General features: G+C 31.0%; 1 protein-coding gene and 1 non-coding gene across 2 annotated transcripts in view; one reads left to right on the top strand and one right to left on the bottom strand.

Moving 5' to 3' along the window:
- LOC107436801 (actin remodeling regulator NHS) overlaps nucleotides 1–22705 on the bottom strand; it is a 108382-nt gene that overhangs the window by 77211 nt on the left and 8466 nt on the right. The window lies entirely within an intron of this gene.
- Nucleotides 1508–1579, top strand: TRNAE-CUC (transfer RNA glutamic acid (anticodon CUC)). Its single transcript has one exon. It is a non-coding gene; the product is annotated as a tRNA-Glu (tRNA).

The raw sequence follows: 22705 nt of genomic DNA, 5'->3' as shown, positions 1-22705 counted from the left end.
TATGATTATCTTTCATTGGTTAATTACGAAATTATTCCGGAGTTAATTTTTGCAACCATAAATATTTCCTTTAATCCTTTGACTACGAATTTTAAAAAAGGATTTTTTTTGTCGCGTTTATTATTCAAAAGGACAAAATAGGTCACAAATAAGGCAAATTTAGTATTGGGATTTTTCTGACAAGCGGTTATCAATTTAGAGGCTGGGAGATATATATCCCGGCCGTACTTAATGGTGGGATACATATGTCCATTAGTAATTTTTAAACATTTGTTGGAACAAATGTGTCCCGTTAGTAGCCAAAGGGTTAAATCAAATATTTATTGATAGTTTAAACTATCCAGATATACCTCACTCTTTTGCTACCAGTTTAAAAAATTTTCCTGACCGCAAGAAATTCGCTATAGTTGATAGATTCTTTATCATGAATTTTATAATTTTTAATTAGGTCAATCAGGGCCAATGATTTGAATAAAATGATTAAAATCAGCGGTTTAAATCATTCAGTATTTTGAAACAAAAATTATTGATGTAAAAAAAAAGCTTTTACGAATGTATATTTTTCTTCGATTTTGTCGCAAGAGTAAAAATAGAAAAAAGTAATACAGGTTTTTACAGTTTTTAGGCAGAAATTTAGCGTGTACTAATAAATAAATATAAATTTAAAACAATGAAAGGTACGTGATGAAAAATGCAGATGGCATAGATAAAGAGCATCGCTTTTTTATTAATGTGATTTATAGTTACGGCTTATAGTTATAATTAGTTACCGCACGTATTTATTGTCAGAAAATCACACTGCTTTCTTATAAAAAAATATATATATTTCTTCTAAAAGTTTATTTCTCTCAGGCAGTGCTTTTTGAAATTTTGGTTATTAAAAGATAGTAAAATACTATCTTGGTTTTATGTTACAAATTGATATTTTAATATTTTTTTGTGCAATTTATTTATTTCTATATTCTTTTTTCGAGAAAAGAAACGATTTGCAGCTACCAATTCTTTTGCTCCAACTGAGCATGTTTACATGTTAATTTTTTGTGAGTTGATACATGTTTTAATGTTTATAAGCAGTTGTAGTCTTGGATAGTTTACTTTTCTCAACTAAAAAGTCAAAATGTTATTACTACCAGTTTGTTTGCAGTTATAGCTACCGGTGTTTTTAATAGTTGAAAGAACGTTTAAGTTTGCAGTATGCAGAGCTGCCAACCTGCTTCGGACAGCAAATATGAATTTTAAAGTGGTAGTTTATCAATTGTGATTCTTGGTTTAATAAATTCAATTTAGTTGATTTTTTTCCACCACTATTTCTATATAATTCGTAGACTTATATAACCCACTACTTTATAAAAATGAAGCAAAAATAGTCAAATGTTTGCAAAATTTATTTAGTAGTTATTTTCCGTTTATCTAATTATTTTGGCTTGTCCGGAGTAGTTGGCATCTCTGAATATGGCGAGAGAAGGTAAATTAGAATTCATAATTTAAGTGAAAACATATAAGTATCTCCCACGTTGTCTAGTGGTTAGGATACCTGGCTCTCACCCAGGAGGCCCGGGTTCAATTCCCGGCGTGGGAAAAATCATATTTTTATTTTTACGTTAAAATAAAGTGGAAGTATTTTAGTTATTCTATCTTATAAACATATAAATTTTGAATATTTTTTTTCTGTTAAAATTTTTTCGTTCAAATCTTAGTGTCCTGACTAAAACAATTTGGCAACGTTTTAAATCCTGAACTTTGATAATAATTTAAAATTATTATAGAATTTCGTTCCTCATAGACCAAATTGTATAAAATATCCTTTGTCACGAGCATAAGCAAGAGTGCACTTGCATCCAACTGGAAATCACATAAATTAACTCTTATAATATTAACTAAAAGATATAACAAACATTTATTGTAAAATTTATAAAAAAAAAAAATTAAATTATCAAAATCGAGAAATTATTCTTTCCCCACCCCTTTTTGTGATCCTCATATTTCATTTAAAGAATTTAATTAAAATATGACATTGTTTTTTAATTATGATTTAAACCTTTAATGCTGAGTAAAAATTTTTTGAGGAAGTGGCTTTATTCAAAATAAAGAATATTTTTGAAAAGCTTTTTGGTACGCGCATGTATTTTTACAATACATATGTGCGCAAAAAATAAATTACAATAAAAAAAATTTAATAAAAAAAAATAACAATAAAAAAGAAAAATATGTATATATGATTTTAAAAATATTTTAATAAATATGTTCCTAGTAGCAAGTCCATCCTCCCTCGAGAAAATTTCTACAGGGGGACTTTTCTAGTATTTAAAAAAAAAAGAGACCTGACGATTTTATCATTCATGGGTACAGCAACAGTCTTGAACACTCCTCAGTAGAATATCGAATGTCATCCTTGTTTAATCCTCAAACAAGGTGCGTACAAGCGATTGAAAAAAAAATAGCACCACACCTCCAGCAAACATTTAAATAAAAAATTTTTATCCAAAAGTATATCTAGCAAACTTCCGTCCAATAACTGGGATGAGAGGAAACCCGCCAAATCAACACCCCATGCGGGTCGTGAGAATTTCTCAGCCAATTTGGCTCTTTTCCCCCCTCCTTCCTGACGCTTTTATGGCCCTCGGAATTGAAGGTCCAATTTAATAAATGCATCCACACGTTGCAAGTACAAGAATTCCTTTTTTATTTTGGGTGGAAACATAAAATGAGGCGACTCAGGGGGTAAACAGCAATTACTTCAGCTTTAAAATTGCAATGTTCTCTATCAGTTCTGTAATAAAATGCAGCTTTGTCCGTTTTAAATTGGCGAAGAATTAACCATATTGCTAGAGCGCTTTTTTCGCCATGGTATGTTGCCTTTGAATTATAACTCTAGTTTTTAGAGGCTATCTCAGTTAACCCTTTAACTTCCACTTGTAACAGTAATGCCACAGGCGACTAAAAAGACAAAAAATTGTATTGTTATTTTTATTTATTTATTATCTCTTTAATTATAAAATCGCAACTACCACTGTGATTAATATTTCAAATTTTTCATACTTAAAATAAAATTATTAAAAGTAATAAGTCCACGGAGTTGAACATTAAATATTAGTCCATCGTCTCAGAGTATAGAGCGCTTGTCTTCGATTGAGGTGACCGGGTTTGAATCACTGCAATGGCTGGTCGATACGAATTCCGCACCCGGTTTGCACCGACCACAGCAATGACGGGAAATATTCTCAGTGGTAGCTGTATCATGGGTTAGGGTCCACTTGCCGTTAGATAAACCGTGGAAGGTTTTCCTCTCTATGTAACGCAAACGTGAGTTAGTTCCATAAAAAAGCCCTGCACGAATGTAAAATTTCTCCCAATACTTGTTCCAAGAGTTCCCTTGTCTTCTGTACTGGGTTCAAAATAACAGGGCTACGGAGTTCAGCATTGGTAGCCGTAAACTAAAAATGTTGTCTGCTGCTCAACGACGGTTATAAAATATGAAAAGTTATAAAATATCGTGATAAAATAAATTTATGAATTCAAAATATTTCATAATTTATTAATCAATGGAATAAATTAATTAATCCAAAAAATTAAATTGCAAAATATGCTATTCCTCGGAAAAACTTATTTACTTTTTTAATTGCATTGTTGTGAAATTTTAAACTTTTTGCGCAAGATATTTTTTAGTAATGAATAATTCGTGCTTTATTGCTATTGTTTGATTATTGGTTTAGACATATTTTTTAAAACTATTTGAATTCTCACCACGTCTGAGCAATTTTAAACGTTTATATTACGTGTGAACGATTCATTAAAGAAGATTGCTAATATAATTAAAAAAAAGCCAATTAATTTAAATAATAAAGAATAAATTTAGCAAACATTTGACAGCTGCAACTAAACAAAAAATGATTTGAAATTTTTCCGGTTTTAGAATAATTCAGGGTTTTTTCCGATGTCTCAGTCAATTCTTTTAACATTCGCAAAGCATTCAGTCTCGGCAGGGAATCGTACACTTTTGTAATTTTAAGTTTTGACCTCTTTTCTTTTCTTTTTAATGGTTTCGGTTTCGAATGATCGATCGAAAAAATACTGCAGATGATTTCTTCTGCTCTAAAAATTTGTAAGACAGAGAAAATGGGGGGAAAAGAAATTTCTGGAGGGGATGATATTTGAGAAAGACGCATCTGACGACCACCAAAGATGTTCTTTTATGCATAATTTTTTTTGTTCTACTATAACCTTTTTTATTAGTTTGTACGCCATGATTTGTTTAATGTAGCACGGTAGATTTCCTCTGCCAGTTTGTGACTCTGGTGTTTATTGAATAATATTTATTATTTGTAACATATTACGTATTCAGTTAAAAGAACATTTATTTATTTTTTAAGAAGAGAGACGAATATTAGAAGTTTAGCTAGTGCTGAATAGTAGTAAAAATGTTTGTATATATGTAGTAGTTGTTTGAATACAGTAGAGCAGTCGACATCGAATTTTTAGCTTTCTAAAATACTTAATCTATAAGAAATCATGGGAGAAAAAAGCACAAAAAAAAGCCATGGCAGGAGAAGAAAACAAGAACAAAAAGTACGTAAAAAAGAAGAAAAAAAGAAAAGAAAAATGATAAAAGAAAAGAAAACACTATTTCAAAAATTTTACGACTGCCTGTGTTCAACTCCGTATCCTTGTAATTGTAAATCCAATCCAGAAGACAAGGGAACTCCTGGATCAAGTATTTGGAGAAATTTGCCTTCGTGGATGCCTTTTTGATGAACAAAACTGAATTTGCGCTACATGGATAGTTAAACGGAAGCCACGAAAGCCCCCCACGGTTAGCCTGACGGCAAGGGAAGTCTAACCCATGATCTGTCTACCACTTTAGTTGGTGCGAGCCGGAAGCAACCGGTATCAACCAGCCATCTCTGAGATTCGAACCCAGGCTACCTTATGGGGAGGCGAGCACTTTATAAACCATATTTTAAGAATTATGGAAACCGATTATTTCAGGCCGTTGAATACGAATTTAGTGCCATTAAATATTTACTCAAATCAAAATGTATGCAACAATAAAAGTAATCTAAATAGATAGGAATAAAGGCAACAGTTTTGTGTTATAATTTTTCACTTGCAATAGTAATAACATAACGTAAGCATATTGTGAATTAGCTTATTTTTCAGACATAGGTGGAAGAGATGCCCGACTTAAAAATATGTTTACGACATTAACGCCTCTTTACAAGCAAAAACAATTGTTTTATAATTTTATTCGTCTCTTGTAAATAGAGAAAATATACCTGCCAATTTTGACTATGAAGATGATTTTCAGCAATTGCAACGAAAACTGATTAACTATTTAGTTGCACTCAAATACTATTTTAATTTAAATATTTTTATTGATGGTAAAAGTTTAAATTCAACTATTAAATTTTACAATTAACCCCTAGGGGATTATTTGACATTTGAGACTCGTCATGCATTTATATCCAATAAATTAAACACTTATTTTGAATAAATAAAACATTTATTTCGAATAAATAAAAAGTGGTGGCAAGAGTATGTTGCTATTAGTCTATTTCAGAAAGAAGTAATGCATTTATAACTGCTACTTCATATAAATGATAATATAGAGGTAAATTGAGTTACATATTTTACATTTAAAATTGCCTATGGCATCCTTGCAATGGGTTTAAGAAAAAAACATATTTTTTTTTCTACCTGTTTACACATAAAAATCCTGACATAAAATGAGTAAAAAGTTAGTAACCATGATAAAAATATTTGTTGCATTCTGTATAATTTAAAAACGGCGAGCAAATTATATAGGTAGTTCCGATGTTAATAAAAATCATACTTAAAATCTACTAAAGAAAATCCGCGAATGGTATTAAAAAAAATTACCTCACGATTTCTTTTAAATATAACTAACTCTCTATTTTAAATCGTGTTTCATCTAACTCTTAACATTTATTCTACTTTTTCAATAGTTTCCACGAAGAAATCATAAACAATGTAAAATGAAAGCATCATCTAGGCTTTCCATCTTTTAGGATTACGAACGAGCTCTGTCATTACAGTTCCGAGTTTCATCAAGATCCATCGCCGAGTTTCTATCTCAAGGAACTTAATGAAAAATGCCATCTATAATAGCGTGATACCGACCGCCCACACAGGGTAACAATTACCGCCGCACAGGAAGGTAATTGACATCATTGGTCATGATTTGTTGTTTTGGAACGCTTCTACTTCTTCGGACATTAAATCACAGCAGACGATCAGGCGATGAGAGGCTCGTCTTCTAGAACAACCTCTTGTAAAGGCCAAGGTCCGCGCATCAACAAACTAAATCGTTTGCAATGATATTTAATGAGAATATTTTAAGCTTAATTTAGAATGCTAAATAGAAAGAGGAAAACTGTTAAGCATCGTTTTATAGCTGACATGTTTTACTTGAATAACTAGTTGATGAAAATGTAATAAAATAACCTGACTGATTGAAATAACGAGTAAGATATTTACATAGTTGGCAACATTTACGCTTTGTGATGAATGTATTTATTAATGGTAGCGACATAAAAATTGCTTTGATGTCTGTGCCCAGCAATGCTTTAAATTTCATTATCACTACAACTGTATCCAATGATTAGTGCATGTTTAAATTATCTAGATAGTCAATATCAATTGAAATTAAATTTAATAAATAAATAAAATATTAAACGATACATTTTCCAGCGACTTTAACCCTTTAATGGGCCATTTATTTCTAGCAAAGGTAAATTAAAGTACTTTTGGAATTGAAATTGTTATAAGAATAGTAATTGATGTAAGAAAGAAAAATCATTTAGTATATGAAAATGCCATTTCGGTGGTAAGTATATTTAACACGACCTATTAGGAACTTATTGACTTTTATTTTTCGTTATTTTTTAAGATGAATTTTATAATTGCTACGATCTTCAAAAGGAATTATGCATTTTACATCTTTTATACGTTTTCTTAAACTAACAATTGGTTGCCAATTTTATTCAAACTCACTTCAAGAAAGCTGAAGTTGTTAACAAATGGAAACCAAAATTAAAAATGGTAAAAAAGTTCACCATAGACTTAAAAATTGGTGGTAAATATACTTACCACGGCTTTAGAAAGGGTTTAATGTAAAAATAAAATCTTCTACGAAAACTGGAAAAAGTTGATAGCTATTAATTTAGTTTAGATCAACAATGCAATAAAAACTGCTACTATTGGATAAATTGTTATGCACGGACAAATTAGTTTGCTAATGATTGATTGATTAAATGAATGATCATAGAGTTTAACTGTACAACAACAAAGAAATTACATACTCTTCGTAACTAAATTAGAGAGTGTTATAAGCTGAACCTGATGCGATGAAATGCGCTTAAGGCTGTTTAAGGTAGTAGCAAATGATGCTTCTTCTTGTGTGAATAATATGCTATTTGCATATCTGAGTTGAGTTTGCAACAGTTACTCATGACTGTTAGGTCAAGTTTAGACTTTCTTTAGCCAGCGCCCTCTATGTTTATTTTGCACAAAATGTCAATATGGAGAAAATCAAGTTTTGAGAAACTAATTAGCGTTTCCGGTCTCTCTTTTTTTTTTAAAAAAAAATTATTATTTAAAAACTTACTCCAATGCTGCAGTATTTGGGCTCATAAGAAATTACAAAATCTGAGAAAGAGGCAGTGATTTTGATAAATTTCATGTAGGTGGAAAAATTTAGCCAAATTGTTGATTTTTATGAAAGTTTATTAACTTTTAAAATATCTCAGTTACTTGTCCGTTACATAAAACCCAGACAATTCTTTACTGCAAGATGACATATAGTAATAGTTTAAAATTACAGCATTACTTTAAGCGTAAGGCACAGAAATTGTGCCTTTCTCTACCACTTGGGAAATACTTCCTCGAAGAGAGTATAAGTTGCAATTGTGAAAAGTTCATTTTATTTATAATTCCATTTCAGTTAGTCTTTCACTACGCGGAAAACAATCGAAGTTGTAGTGTCTATATAAGTCAAACATTAAATTAACAATCAAAGAATTAAAAACTTATGTCTATACTTTCTGAGCAATATATTGTTTTGAAAACATTTAGTCTCTTCCAGGTCGTTACCAATTGATTTTGAGAGTCATATATATTTACACTCATTTTCAGGTAGTGGTGATGAAAATTATTTTAAATCTAATTTATGAAGTCAAGAACAAATTGTTAGAGAACTACTGAAAAAATTGTATTGTAGTTGCAAAGGAAATTCCAAAGATGTGGGCATAATGTAATACATCAATGTTTATAATGTACAAATCAAAACATCCTACAGAAATAAAAATAAATAAAAATATTTCTGACAAAGAAATTTCGTGATAACAAATCAACTGCCGTCAGTTATTTTAACTCTTTCTTCCTTACCTCCTCCTCTTCATAGCTCTACACTCTTTTAATAGAAGTTCAAGGGCCTTTTCCCTTCTATCAGTCAACCTAATGGACCCAGTCGTTTGATGAGACGAGAAGAAAAAAAGAAAATAGGGGCCCACTGCAGGGGGCCCTCCACCCACACACATCCCGACACACCCGAACCATCACGACCTCTTTCGTTTAACTACCTGAAGACACTTTTCTCTAGGAGGGCCCATTCACCAGGAGGTCATCTGGAGCAAAATGATGCTGGAGGAAAAAAGAAAAGAAGAAAAAAGAATTGCGATTAGATTTCGGTCGCTCTCGAAAGATTGTGAGATCCGCCCCTTAAAAGAGTGCCTCTGAAGATGCTTAAGGAAGGCGGCCATTTTTCTTTGAACCACCCCTGTGTATGAAAACAGGATGAATTTCAATGGAATGGTGAAGTGATGCAAAAAGTGATGATTCTTAAACTGGTCAGCGTCGTGCAAGGTTCCAGCGAGAATTGAAAAAAATGTAAAGGAGATTTTTTAAGCATCTTTCATCAAGAAGAAGAAGAAAAAAAACACTCACACGCAGTTTAAGTGCCTTAAACTTAACCTCTTCAGACCCAAAGTATCCACAACTTGGGAAAAATTAAAGAGTGGTGACGAACTTTTCTCAAGAATGCTGAAAATTTCATTAACTTAACCTTCAATTAAATTTCTAAGATCAGTTTGGAATTTTTCAACTCACAGTGAACGAAATGAAATTATTTTTTAGCACACATGAATACTTTAAAGTATGTATATTCTTCAAAATGAAGTTACCACTTTCACAAAATGTTAATATCAGGTCAGAAGAGGTTCAGAGCAAGCCATATCACCTGATTTTTAAGAGCAAGCAATACTTTCCGTGCAAATTCTCTTTAACTAACTTAAAATTTAAAGATTAGAAAAAGTGAAGGTTGAGACTAACCTAGAGTAAGCCATGAAGTTTTCAACACTGAAAATAAGATTTTTAAACTATCAAAATAAAACGAGAAATACATATAATATCAAATGATTATGAAAAGATACCTTAGAATTACGGAATGGAGAAGTTCTCTTTCAATAATTTGTTTACATTTTGATATTTGCAATTATTTTTTTTTTTTTTAGCAATTGAAACTTCACGGCTTATTCTATGTCTTCCTGAACTTACATTTTCTTTCTTTTATATTTTAAATTAGTAATGGAGGTGAAATAGAATTTGCGACGAAAACTTTTTTTCGTGGTATGTCGTCTTCTTAAAGGTAAGCTATTATTTTAAACATCTTGAAATAAAGATTTATCAGAGTTTTTTTAAAATCCCGAAAGCACGCAGATAGCTTAAATTTTCTTTCAAAAATTTTTTTAAAAAAAATACTATTTTTAAAAATTGTCAATTTGGTGAGGTTTTCCTCATAGATAAAAAAACATCGAAAAAGCCTCTATTTTTTAGTCTAGATAATGCGTTGTTGACTGATTGAATTGATTTTGAAATGCTAATTAAACAGCTCACATTGTCGGGTTTTGGGAATTTTTGATGTAAAGGAAAAACTAATCGCAGTAAAATTATAATCTCTCGATTTTTTTTTTTGTTATTAAAAAAACTTTGTATTAGTTTTTGAGTTATTAAATTTTTTAATTTTAATATTTCAATTGCTGAAAGTAATTTTGCTGATTCTAAGTGTTTGTTTTTACCTTGAAAAATAACTATCTGATAGACACTTAAGCACAACAGAAAAACAAATGTTACACAAAAGGAAATTCCTAAGGAGCATCCGAGTGGTGAATTAATAAAACGAATACTAAAATGAAAAATGAAAGCAACTTTCTCTTTTTATTTATACATTTATTTTCGTTCTTCCTAGTTTTAGTAGCTCCATTTAATCCACAAAACAATGAAAATTATTTTTTGAGAAATGTTTTACGAACAAATTCGTTGAATCGTATGAAATAGTCTTTTGTCTTTTCAGTAGTAAATCAAATTATTTTATACTTTTCTTTCAAATAAAACATTTTGTCAAAACACATAACATGAATTATATAAAAACTTACACGAAAATATTTGAGTGATAAAATTTAGGAAGACATTTTCTTTTCTACTCAGTTTTCAAAATTAAGAATATTTGTGGATCATTAGCTAACAACCATAGAGCAGAGAGGTAAGTAGACATAAAGTCTTCAAAGAGAAACCATACCCTCAGGGAGATCGCCATGTAACGAGGTCCAAGGCAAGGTCAAACTCTTTTTAGCAATCATAATTGAAAGAGGTATATTTGAATCGCAATTACGCAACTAAACAGCTCTAAATTTTATGAGCAAGTGTGCTCAAACAATCATTATTATTATTTTGAACCCTACATTAGTTTGATAATGATTCAGCTGATAACAATTCCTTACATTTAATCAAAACAATCATAAATATATATTATTATTTTTAATCTTACATCAACTTGATAATGATCCAGTTGATAACCATTCCGTACATTTAATCAGAAAAATCATTAATACATATTATTATTTTTAATCTTACATCAGTTTGATAATGATCCAGTTGATAAACACTCTTCGCATTTAATCAGAATAATCATTAATCTATATTTATTTTAATCTTATATCAGTTTGATAATGATCCAGTTTATAACCATTCCTTATATTTANTTGTTTTACCTTATATTTAATCAAAATAATCATTAATATATATTATTATTTTTAATCTTACATCTACTTGATAATGATCCAGTAGATAAACATTCTCGTCATTCAATCAGAATAATCATTAATATACATTATTATTATTATTACTACATCAGTTTGATAATGATACAGTTGATAACCATTCCTTACATTTAATCAGAACAATCATTCATATATATTATTATTTTTAATCATACATCAGTTTGATAATGATCCAGTTGATAAACATTCCTTACATTTAATCAGAACAGCTATTAATATTGTATATTATTATTTTTAATCTTATATCAGTTTGATAATGATCCAGTTTATAACCATTCCTTACATTTAATCAAAATATTCATTAACCCTTTCGCGCCGACTGTCACAAATACGTTACAGCAAAAAACCGTATCAATCAGGGTAAGAAGATAAAACTGGTAATCAAAGTATTTCTTTAGCAGTTTATTTGTGGGCGGAGTTATAATTTTTTGANATTAATATATATTATTATTTTTAATCTTACATCAACTTGATAATTATAACCATTCCGTACATTTAATCAGAAAAATCATTAATATATATTATTATTTTTAATCTTACATCAGTTTGATAATGATCCAGTTGATAAACATTCTTCGCATTTAATCGGAATAATCATTAATCTATATTTATTTTAATCTTACATCAGTTTGATAATGATCCAGTTGATAAACATTCTCGACATTTAATCAGGACAATCATTAATTTATATTAATATTTTTAATCCTATATCAACTTGATAATGATTCAGTTGATAACTATTTACTACATTTAATCAATACAATCATTAATATACAATATTAATTTTAATCCTATATCAATTTGATAATGAATCACTTGATAACCATTTACTGATAACCATTTACTATATATAATTAAAACAATCATTCAAATATGTATTATATGTTTGGCGAAAGATCTTTGAAGGAAACAAACCTGTTATTGCAATAACAGCGAGACTAGATTTATCAATAAGATTTTTTTTGACGTAAAAACTATTTATTTGCATAGTAATTTGGTGGAAGAACTTTACATGTTGCCATTTTCGGGTTACGAAAATTCGAGAATGGCGGTAAAGTATATGCAGGCTACGACAATCCGGTTGAAACTAGTAATTTAAATTAAAGTCTGAGTTAGAAAGTATTTCTCTGAAAGAAATTGCTTCTGATAATTGTGCGTTTGTTATAACAAATGAAAATTATTTTCTTGTAATGCGCATTAATTTAGATGATATTGCAATATTCATCAAAAGCAATGTTTTAACTGATATGGTTATAGAAAAATAGAAGGGTATTTCTGATCGTAATAGTCATAGTCACATGGCTGTTCGAGGCTTTCAGGTCTCGTCGGGGCCTTTTGCCTCTCCATCATGTGTTACTTCACCTTGAAGTTGTTTTAATGATGAATTACAAAGAAAAAATCAAAAGAAAAAAAAAGAGATAAGAATTGACTTGTAAAATTATAAAATAGATGTTTGAACATATTTGGTTTGTGTGCTACGAATGCAGCACCACTTAGTGAGAGTGCAGCGCAAATAAATTATTTGAGTGGGATGATTAAATTCGACTGCATTGAACTCAATTGCAATGCCAATAAATCTATTATTGAAATCAACTGCAGAGCCATGCGCTTGTAGTGATATAATAATGAAGTAAATTGACCTAAATGAAATTTCTGTTTATTTACTTGTGCTATCTGTTCCCTAACATCTGCAAGGGCTCTTAAGCAGTATTATGTAATTAGCACAAGCCCGCATATGCAGGTTCCACAATAAGTCAATAAAAAAGAAATTGCTCCCCGAATAAGCTGCATTCCCTTTAAATTTTTTTAACCCAATAATGATTAACCACGAAATGCGGTCTATATACGAAAATAATTGGAAGGGCATATTTGCTTTAACCAAACGAATATTTTTCTTTGCTAACAAGCATTCTAATTTTTTAAAAAAAAAACACCGGACGTTGATTTCAGACATAAATATAAATATTTATATTATTAATACATTATCGTAGACACAACTAACCTATTTCTGCAAAACATGGTTTTAAAAAGAAATATACAGAGACGCCATTTTTTTTAATGAATTAAGGAATTGTATATTTGAACGGATGCTAGCTGGTTAAAATCTATTTTTATCACACAACATTTGTAAATACCCGCAAAAAAGTTCATTAGCAATTTATTAAGCGACACATTCATCACAACTTATCTCCAATGTCAAAAATTTTTATACGGTGGCCCAGTTTTTTTTCTTTCTCAAATTGAGCAGCACGACACATGCTGCTTTTGCAGAGCATATTATATACTGATTCGAACTGTAAAGAAATGGCGCGTGTTTAATTCATTATGAAAGAACTTTTTTTTTTTTATTATTGCGAAGAGAGAGGACTTCTGTTACTCCGTGTTCTAAATAAGTCGCGACATTTGTTTTAGGAGAGAAGGGGGTGAGGACAGTCACGTGGTTTCTTATGTCAAAAAGTCAACCGGGCGTAGAGAAGAAGTGAAAAATGATTTCTTAGAAGTTGTCGTGTGTCACAGATGTGTATCTCTAAAGAGATTTTGCTCATTAATATGCAGCACTTGTAGAAAGATAAATAGTCAGACAGCTCTAATGCGCATGCTCAGATGCGTCTGTCTGATAACTGCGTAATTGAAAATTGATAAAACAAACATGGATGTTTTGCCTGGTTTTTAAATTGTTGTATTGTAAAACAGTGACATAGCGTCAAATATCGATAATTTTAATGTTGTCATAATAGCAAAGTTTAAATGTTGGATTCTTTGTTTTGCAACAATGATTTAAATTATTTTCCATGTCACTACATGTAAAGATCATATGGAACTCCATTTTGTTCCAGCTATTTCTAGACGAGGCTTTTAAAATGTTGACAAAACTTAGCAAACATTCTGAAAGTTTTAGCTTTTAATTGTCTATCACTCTGTAAATATTTTTCAAAAGGCAATGTACTTAGAAGCCATGCGTAAAGCTGAACACGTAATTCTGCATTACTCTAAACTTAGAACTTATAATTACACAGGGTCCTCGCTAAGCTTTTCAAATTATTAGCCAAGAATCAAAAGTATTCGCCAATTTTCGAAAGTGTTGCCAAACACAAATCTTTAAAGAATTTTATATATATTTTTCTTTCTACTGAAAAAAATCATTAGCCAATATTTTTGCCAAAACAAAATTTTATTTGCCAAATTTAAGAATTTATTGCATTTGGCGAGGTGGCGAATGCTAAACGAGACTCTGTATCTATAAGACAGCTGTTTTTGAGAGTTTTATAATAATAATATACAACATAGTCTATAATAATAATTCGACAAAGAAAAACCATAATTTCTACAACAATTCAATTGAAAATTATTTTCTCATTCTGCTCTTAATATCGAAAAAAAAAAAAAATATTTCGCTTAATTTTGTCTACGTAAATCTGCTGGCGCTTTTTATTTTCTTTTCCTCTCTCTATTAATTTCTATTAAATTACACATTTCGTGGAGGTGTCGCAATCTTTTTAGTTTAACCCCTTACAATTTTTACAACCCCTTACAATATTTAAAGCGCTATAAGGAAATCGCCAAAATCGAACGAATTTTCGAACTTTTTCAACAAAAACAAAACGTTATCAAATAAAATGCCGGTTTCTTAGTAATGTCCCAGTTGATTTCTTCAAGTTTAAAACTTGTGAATGCGAATTGTTTCTACTCGGGCATCAATGTGTTAAAATTCTAGTAATTAGTTGAGGTAACAGACCTGTCAGTGCTTTTGTCCTTGTTGGTTCAGATACGAAAAAGAGGACAGAGGTTAAAAGAGAAAGGTTGTGTGCTTTTATTTGTTTTTTTGAATGAAGTGGGAGGATGAGGGAGCATGGAACCGTGACAGTTACAGGTATTCGTTGCGTAAGGATTGCACAATCAAAAGGAGAACACAGGAAAATAAAAACAGCGGGAGGGGGGAGGAGTCACAGTTATTGGTGGTTGATTGTGCATGCTATAAAAACGAGCGTGAATTGTTTTACGTTTTCCTTGTCTGGCAAAAAAGTCTTTGGGTCACTTAGATTTGTAATTTTCTTGCGTATTAACCCTTTGCACACCGATGTCACCTCTGAGGCGCCATCAACAGTCATCACTCCAAAACTTGAATTTTTATAACTAAATAATTAATAACTGCTAAAAAATTTAAGAATTATATAAGAGTATTGTATGATTAAATCTTTTAGTGCTTATATTAGTGCAAACAACACTTTGAAGCATTCGGAGTGCAAAGGGTTAATCATAAAGAGCTCATTTATTTAGCACTTCTTTTCGAACTAGAAAGTTTGAGGAGGTTCTAAAAAATTCATAAAGTTAAAAGTAAAAATGAGCAGCAGCTGACCTATATGATTCTTTCAGATAGTTTTTCCTACGGGTAGGCATCAGAGTTCACACGGTGCTTAAAAACTGAAAATAAAGAAGCCATTTTTCTTAGCCGTCCAAAATTTGAATCCCTTAACGTTGAGTTTACTTTTGCGTATGTCTTTTTAAGTGAATTGAAAAATTTTTCCACACAATTATAAAATTTATACAACTTTTTTACATAATTTTATAAATTTTTTTTCTCACATAATTTTAAAAAATGTAAATTTGAATAAGAAAAATACGAAATTTGAGTGAAATTGGTGGAATATGTCCCAGAATCGGTGAAAGCGATACAGAAAAGCTGGTAGTAAAACCATTTCAGTTTCAACTTGTTTCAGGTAGGAGTAAATCTATTTTTTTCTTCTAACTATTCAACAATATCTACTTTTTCTCTGGGAAGAAGCAGTTTCCTATATATTCTATAATTGTAAAAAAAAAAAAAAATCTTTGAAGTTACAAAAATTTAACGCTTCTCGAAAAAAAAAAATGCTAGAATGAAATACCATTCGTATCAGTTTTTGCTTTTTTCCGTCTTTTGTATACATAGACTTTCAGCCTTTTTAACAGTCACCACATTGACTGCTGACCTTAAAATCCTACCACAATTATCAAAATAAACTTGATGGACGGGATACGGACTGCTACGCTGCCCAGGTGCCCACCTCAAAAATCAAAAGAAAGGGTCTCAGGCCTGAAAGCAAGACAGAAAAGAGAAAAAAACTGATAGTAGAACTATCTCAACAACAATTTTCGGGAGTACATATAATCTAAACAATAAACAACTCACTGCTATTAATTTTTGTTTGGGGAAATTCATTGCTATTAATTTCTGTTAGTGAATTGCATCCGTTAAAAAACATTGATAGTAATGGATACTTTACTATTCCCGAAAAAAAGCTAAAAATAAAATTTATTTGTTACCAGTTTTTACTCTTTTCGGTTTAGAGCCTTGATAGGTCTTCAGAAATAAAATTTTAAAAGTAAGACTTTTTAAAAATGCCGACCGGCCTATGTAGGGGGCAGGGAACTGCCCTTGCATCAGAAAGGTTCAGGGTTCGAATCCCGGGCAAGGCATTCATGTTCTTTCCTTCTCTATACTATCTGTTCTCACTGAGGGAGCGATGTTGGCCCACCTAATATGGTGCCCCTGAAACAGAGGTCAACAAAATCGCCCTGTAAATGCCTGAATTGACAGGATGTTAACACAGGTGGGCATTTTAAAAAAAGAAAAAAAAAAACTTCTTAAAAATTCGGTTTTTCATATGATTGGATCAAAAGTTATTCAGGGGATTCTATTTCTTTTGTCACGCGCACTGTTGTCAATACATTATTTTATTTTACAATTTTAAATTATACCTCTTAAGACCAAATTTAATTGTACATAAAAATCTATAAAAAGGGAACAAATAAAATTAAATACCCCTTATTATAGTCTTAACGATTACTTTCAAATCACAAAACTATATCTTTTTTTTTAATCTATCGCGGTACCTTCACCTAAATCGCGAACGAATAATAAAAAATAAAAAAAACTGCAGGATGTGACACTTTAATTAACATTTGGATGCCGGCAGCGCTGTTAATAAAAGTGAGGGAAACAATGGCCTTTTTACATCAGCAATTTGAAGGGTGCAATGAATTATTACGTCAAAAAATGCGGAATAAGTAAAATTCCTAGAATAAAAGGAATTTGTTTATTTTATTTAACAAAGGATCCATTAAAATTTTTAAAAAAATAGTTGAAGTGAGTTTTTTTTTCTTCTTCCGAAACCTTACTTTTCTGGTCTACCAACATCAAAAGAAAAATTACAGAAAATCTTAGACTTGGCGGGTGGGGAATGAATTCAAAATTAATGTTGAAAAAAACAATTTATTTGAAACAAAAGAATATTTTTTATTATTTTTACAATTCAAAATGTATTTCTGATATATTTCTCAAGATATTTAGATATGATTACTCATTAATTTTTTAGATATCTAGAAAAAGAATCTTCCCTTACTGTATTAAATAAAATTTTGCAGCACGCGCTTTTTACTTTCATAACGCAAAAACAATTCGAGGAAATATTATGGAACTTAAAACAAATTTTTAGAGGTACGTTCTGGAAACATTCTAATGAGAAAACTTTGTTGATACAGGCATCAAGATTTAAATTATTTTGCATCAAAGTATGGAGAATCTTTTCTTATGAATTAATATTTTCCTTCCCTCGTAGTCCTGTCCAGCTAGAACTATAAGTTATAGAATTCTACTTTTTTTTGATTTACGTAGTCTTATGCTTAAAGGTATATATTGTCTCATTTTTTTAAAATTATTTATTTGAAAGAAAAGAAAAAATAAAAGATTTAGCTCAAAATATGAAAGAGGATCTCTCTCTCTCTGTAAAAAAAAGTTCAATGAAAAAAAAAGAAAAACAGTGTGCAACTTATGAGGAAATACGGGTGAAAACAGAGACAGATTCATAAGTTAAGCATCACTCAAGCAGTGATCATATGCATTCTCAGGGTGTCGATAATTAGGGTAAAAAAAGACAAAACCGGTAGTCAAACTATAGCAGTTTATCATCTATATAGCAGTTTATTCATTTTATATAGCAGTTTATTCATAGTAAGCAGTTAGTTCGGGGTAATAATAATTTATCTTTATTTAATTCATCACTACTTAGTTCGAATTAAAAATGATATAGTTACACTTTTAACATACAAGGATTGGATGTGTTCGATTTACAGTGAAAGTAAAAATAAGTCTGCCAAATTGGCTATTCCCAAACTTAAGCTACCTATTTTTATTTTTTACCTGATTCCGTACGATTATATTTAAATACTGGCTAGTCCCGAAAAGGTTCAACACAAAGAACGGCAAAATCTTTCACATTTTAATGCATGTTACATACCCTCCAACTGCTACGGAATTTTCGTAGTTTCAGAAATCTTCTTTTCAGACGGTAGCAAAATTAATGTCTTAATATTTAAAAAAAAATTAATTTTAGCGTAACTTGTCCACTATTACTTCTAAAAGTGCAGGCCATATGGCTAGATTCTTAAGTTCTGATAAAAGTTTTATGAGAGATCAATTTGCTTTAAAAATTTCTACTTTGGTTTGCTACCACTAGAAAGAATTATTTTCAAAATCCTCATAAGTTGGAGGTTATGCATGTTATAAGATGGGGAAGAAAAGGTAATACATCTCCTCGATAAATAACATAATCCATCTGTATTACATACAACACAAATGCATATGAATACTATTGCCAAACGGATAAAATTTCTTTTCGCGCTTTTGAAACTAAAGGCTTAAACAAATTGTAATTATAAAATATCACAATTATAAATATCGAATAGAATAATATCACGATCATCAACAACGATTGTCAAATTCGATACCATCTTGACAATTATCTAATACCTCTATGTTAAGATAATTACACAACACGGCACTCCATACTTTTACCTGAATTTATAAAAAAAATTAACTGCCTGTATATCATAAATTTCATTTATTTGGTTATTTTTTTAAAAAATTATTTCTGGTTAATTGAAAAAATAAAATGCGATGCTTAGGGTGAAGTGAGTAAGAATTCAATAGATAGGCTGTTTACTGACGATAAAATTTAATAATCTTTAATAAACAAAATGAATCTAAGTTGGTATTTTTAACGCAAACATATTAATTACACTCTTATATAATTTTTTCCTTCTAGAGACAATACTGCCATTTCTTTCGATTCAGGTACGAGGAATGTTCGAAATAGACTTCTTTCTTTGACAGCTGCCATTCTCGAAGAAACAGATGTCATATCTCGTCATATTTTGGTAGAGGAGGTGTGGGTTAGAAAAGTTATTCCAAATGTTCTTTTACTGCTGCATGGAATGAATAACTAAACATCCAAAAAAGATCAGAATGATGATGGATAGTTATTAATCATGCGGTTTCAACAGCAGTCAGTCTGTCGGAGAATTCCTTTTTTTTCTTCTTCTTCTGCCGTTAAACGCGTCGAATAACATCATTTAAAAATAATTACAAAGAAGCAGCGTATTTTAATTGTTTATATTTGATATGTAGAATTGCAAATGTGCGCAATTTTTCTTACTGATTTCAGAAAACGCTTTGAGAAAAGCAGCTTTACTTTTTAATATCGAAATGATTTTTTTCCACGGTTCCTATAATCTCTGAAAATATATTAATTTAAAAAATAAAAAAAACTGGTATGAAATTCATTATATAATTTTTTTAAGTAACATAATAGTTTCTTATAATTAGCCATAGCCATTTGTGCAAACCCTTTCTGAAGAAAATTTTCCTAAGTGGTAGTAGCAGGAACCAAATAGTGAATAGGGCCTTAGACTCGAGCTCGTGAGAATGGGAGTTCGAATCCAGCCGGCCGAAGAATCCCCGTGTACTAAATGGTGACTAGTGCACGTTAAATCAGTCAGGGTTATAAAGTCCTGCAAGTTCCCAAAACAAAGCAATACCTTTGGGGGTACTGATTCAGTAGTTCCCTTGTCTTCTTGACTGGGTTTAAAATTACAATTCTACGGAATTGAACATTGGTAGCCATAAACTCAAATTTGGGTTGATTGTTTAACGGCAATTATATTATAAAATAAAAGAATATTATGCTAAGCCGTGGTGTTTCAGGAGATAGAGTGTTCGCCTCTCTATATGGTGACTCAAGTTCGAATCCCTGCTGTGGCTGTTTTCCAGGCTCGCACCAACCAGAGTGCTCACTTAAAATATCCTTAGTGATAGACGGATCATGGGTTAGAATCCCCTTGCAGTCGCACTAATCATAGTAAATTTTCGTGCTTTTTCCTTCTATGAAACGCAAGTGCACATTAGTTCCACCAAAAAGTCCTCAACGAAGTCTAGTTTTTCTCAATGCTTGATCCAGGAGCTCCCTTGTCTTCTGGGTGGGGTTCAAAAATACAAAGCTGCGTTGATAGTCGTGAACTCAGAATAGGGTGGGTTGTTCAAGTCAGAATAGGGTGGGTTGTGGGTTTTAAAATAAATTACATTGTGCTAGAGCTTAAGGGCACTATGAACTGTATAAGAATATCAGAGTACCTTAGGCGGTTTGCGGCCCATTACACATTCATCCTAATCTTGATCGATGAGCTGGTGGAAATGCAAATGCATAGGTGCCAACTTGTACGGCCATTGAGGAATTTTTTTCTCGGTGCTAGTAATATTTATTTATTTTAGCGTAAAAATCTTAATTTTAAAAATTAAATTGTTTTATCTACCACGACAAATTGAAAATTTAAAAATAAGTATATAACATAAACCTTTATTTAGGACTTACACTTGTGTTACAAATGTAAATATGCCTGCACGTGCTTTTTGACTCTTTAACCTTTACGGGACGGGCGAGTCATATATGTTCTCGTCCGGAATCAGGAGAAACTAAATTAAGTAGCGGTAGCCTGAGATAGNATGGGTTAAAGCCGCTTCGCGGCTGTGTACCCAGATTTGGACTATTTCTACTATTCTACCATTCTGATACTTTTGTTACAAATATAAATATGCATGCACGTGCTCTTGGACTCTTTAACCTTTACGGGACGGGCGAGTCATAAATGTTATCGTCCGGAGTCAGGAGAAACAAAATTAAATAGCGGTAGCCCGGGATTGGGCACTTTTCAATTCTTTCATTTTAATTCTAACATATCTTATCAAGGCTACTTTTAAGTGTAGCTATTTAATTTTTATTTTGAATTAAGTAGTGATACATTGAGTAAATTATTACTACTACTTCCCCAAATAAACTGCTATAGAAATATTTTGCCTACTAGTTTTATTTAACTTACCCTGATTGTCACACACCATTCTGAGAATACATTTATGACCCACCCGTCTCGAAGAGGTTAAGTCAGAATATTAGCATTGAGTTAAAGGGTAAATATCCTACCAGTTTCTTTTATAAACGAATTTTTTCTATTAAAAATGATGCTTCATATATTCTTGATAACAGATTTTTTTTCCCAGTATGCTTAAAAATATGCTGACTCCTAATAAAATTGGCTCTAGTTTCTTGTGAAGATTTTAGGTGTTTGCTGAAACTATACGAACGAAAGCTGATCATATTTTAAGATAATGTTAAGAGCCTCCTCCATCACTCTGAAAAGCGTGACATATACAAGAAAAGTGATTTTTACGGTAAGAAAACAAACCTCTTCATTGATATCTAATTTCAGAAACACAGGGAGAGGTTCCGCCCGCAGAAGCCATGTAGCGCAATGTAGCCTACTTAGAAGCCGCACCAAAGGCCCACGTGCGAGACATACCTCTGATAGGGATATTTTTTTTTTTTTTTTTTTTTTTTTTTTTTTTTTTTTTTTNAAGCCTAAAATCTCTTTTTCTGGTGCAAAATAGCAGTTCTAATCCTGGGTGCTTTCCCTTCAAATACGTCCCCAGAAATCGGTCCTATTTCTGTCGTCGAGGCACCCCTGTGACATTTCTTTTTTCTCTTTCCTTTTTTGCAAATATTTTTCAAGAGGGGTGCCACTGGGATCATTACACTGTTTTCCGTTTAGGGTTTCTGTTAGATCGCCTGACTGCATCTGTCGAAGTTATAATTCAAAATGTTTATTTAAAAAGAAGGATAAGTTCTTCATATAGCGAGTAACTGATTCAATCTGCCTCAACGAATCATTTAGAAATGAGTTTCCAGAATTATAATCTAAAGCATAACTCAATTTTTCACTTCGTATTTTGACACTATACTAAGATAACTATACAAAAACCCTAGACACTAGACCTTAGACACTATACAAAGTATTTATGAGTGAAACTTTTATCTTAGTACTCAGATAAAAATTTCACTCATTAGTTGGAATTGCCCTCCTCTAGGTTTTAATATTATTCAAATAAATGTAAGTGATAATGAAATTAAAAATAAAATGTTTAATAGCAAGATAAAATTTGGAGAGAAGACAACTATTAATTCAATATTGTTTTGAATCACTCTTGCAACTCAGTATTACGTTTAGAGCATTGAAAAATGAATAGCCATGATTAAAAAAAAACACTTATTATTACAAGGAAGAAAAAAAGTAGCCAAATGCGATACCATTTCTAAGAAATCAAACACGAATTTCAAGTACATGTGGAACGCAAATCGATCTAGTTGGAATGATTCGTTATAAATTATTAAAATTTATGAACAAGTTTTATGAGATCACGAGCTGTGAGT

This window comes from Parasteatoda tepidariorum, chromosome 9 (genome assembly GCF_043381705.1).
Source record: "Parasteatoda tepidariorum isolate YZ-2023 chromosome 9, CAS_Ptep_4.0, whole genome shotgun sequence".
Taxonomy (NCBI): domain Eukaryota; kingdom Metazoa; phylum Arthropoda; class Arachnida; order Araneae; family Theridiidae; genus Parasteatoda; species Parasteatoda tepidariorum.
The sequence above is the reverse complement of the archived record's forward strand: the minus strand, read 5'-3'. Positions and strand labels throughout refer to the sequence as shown.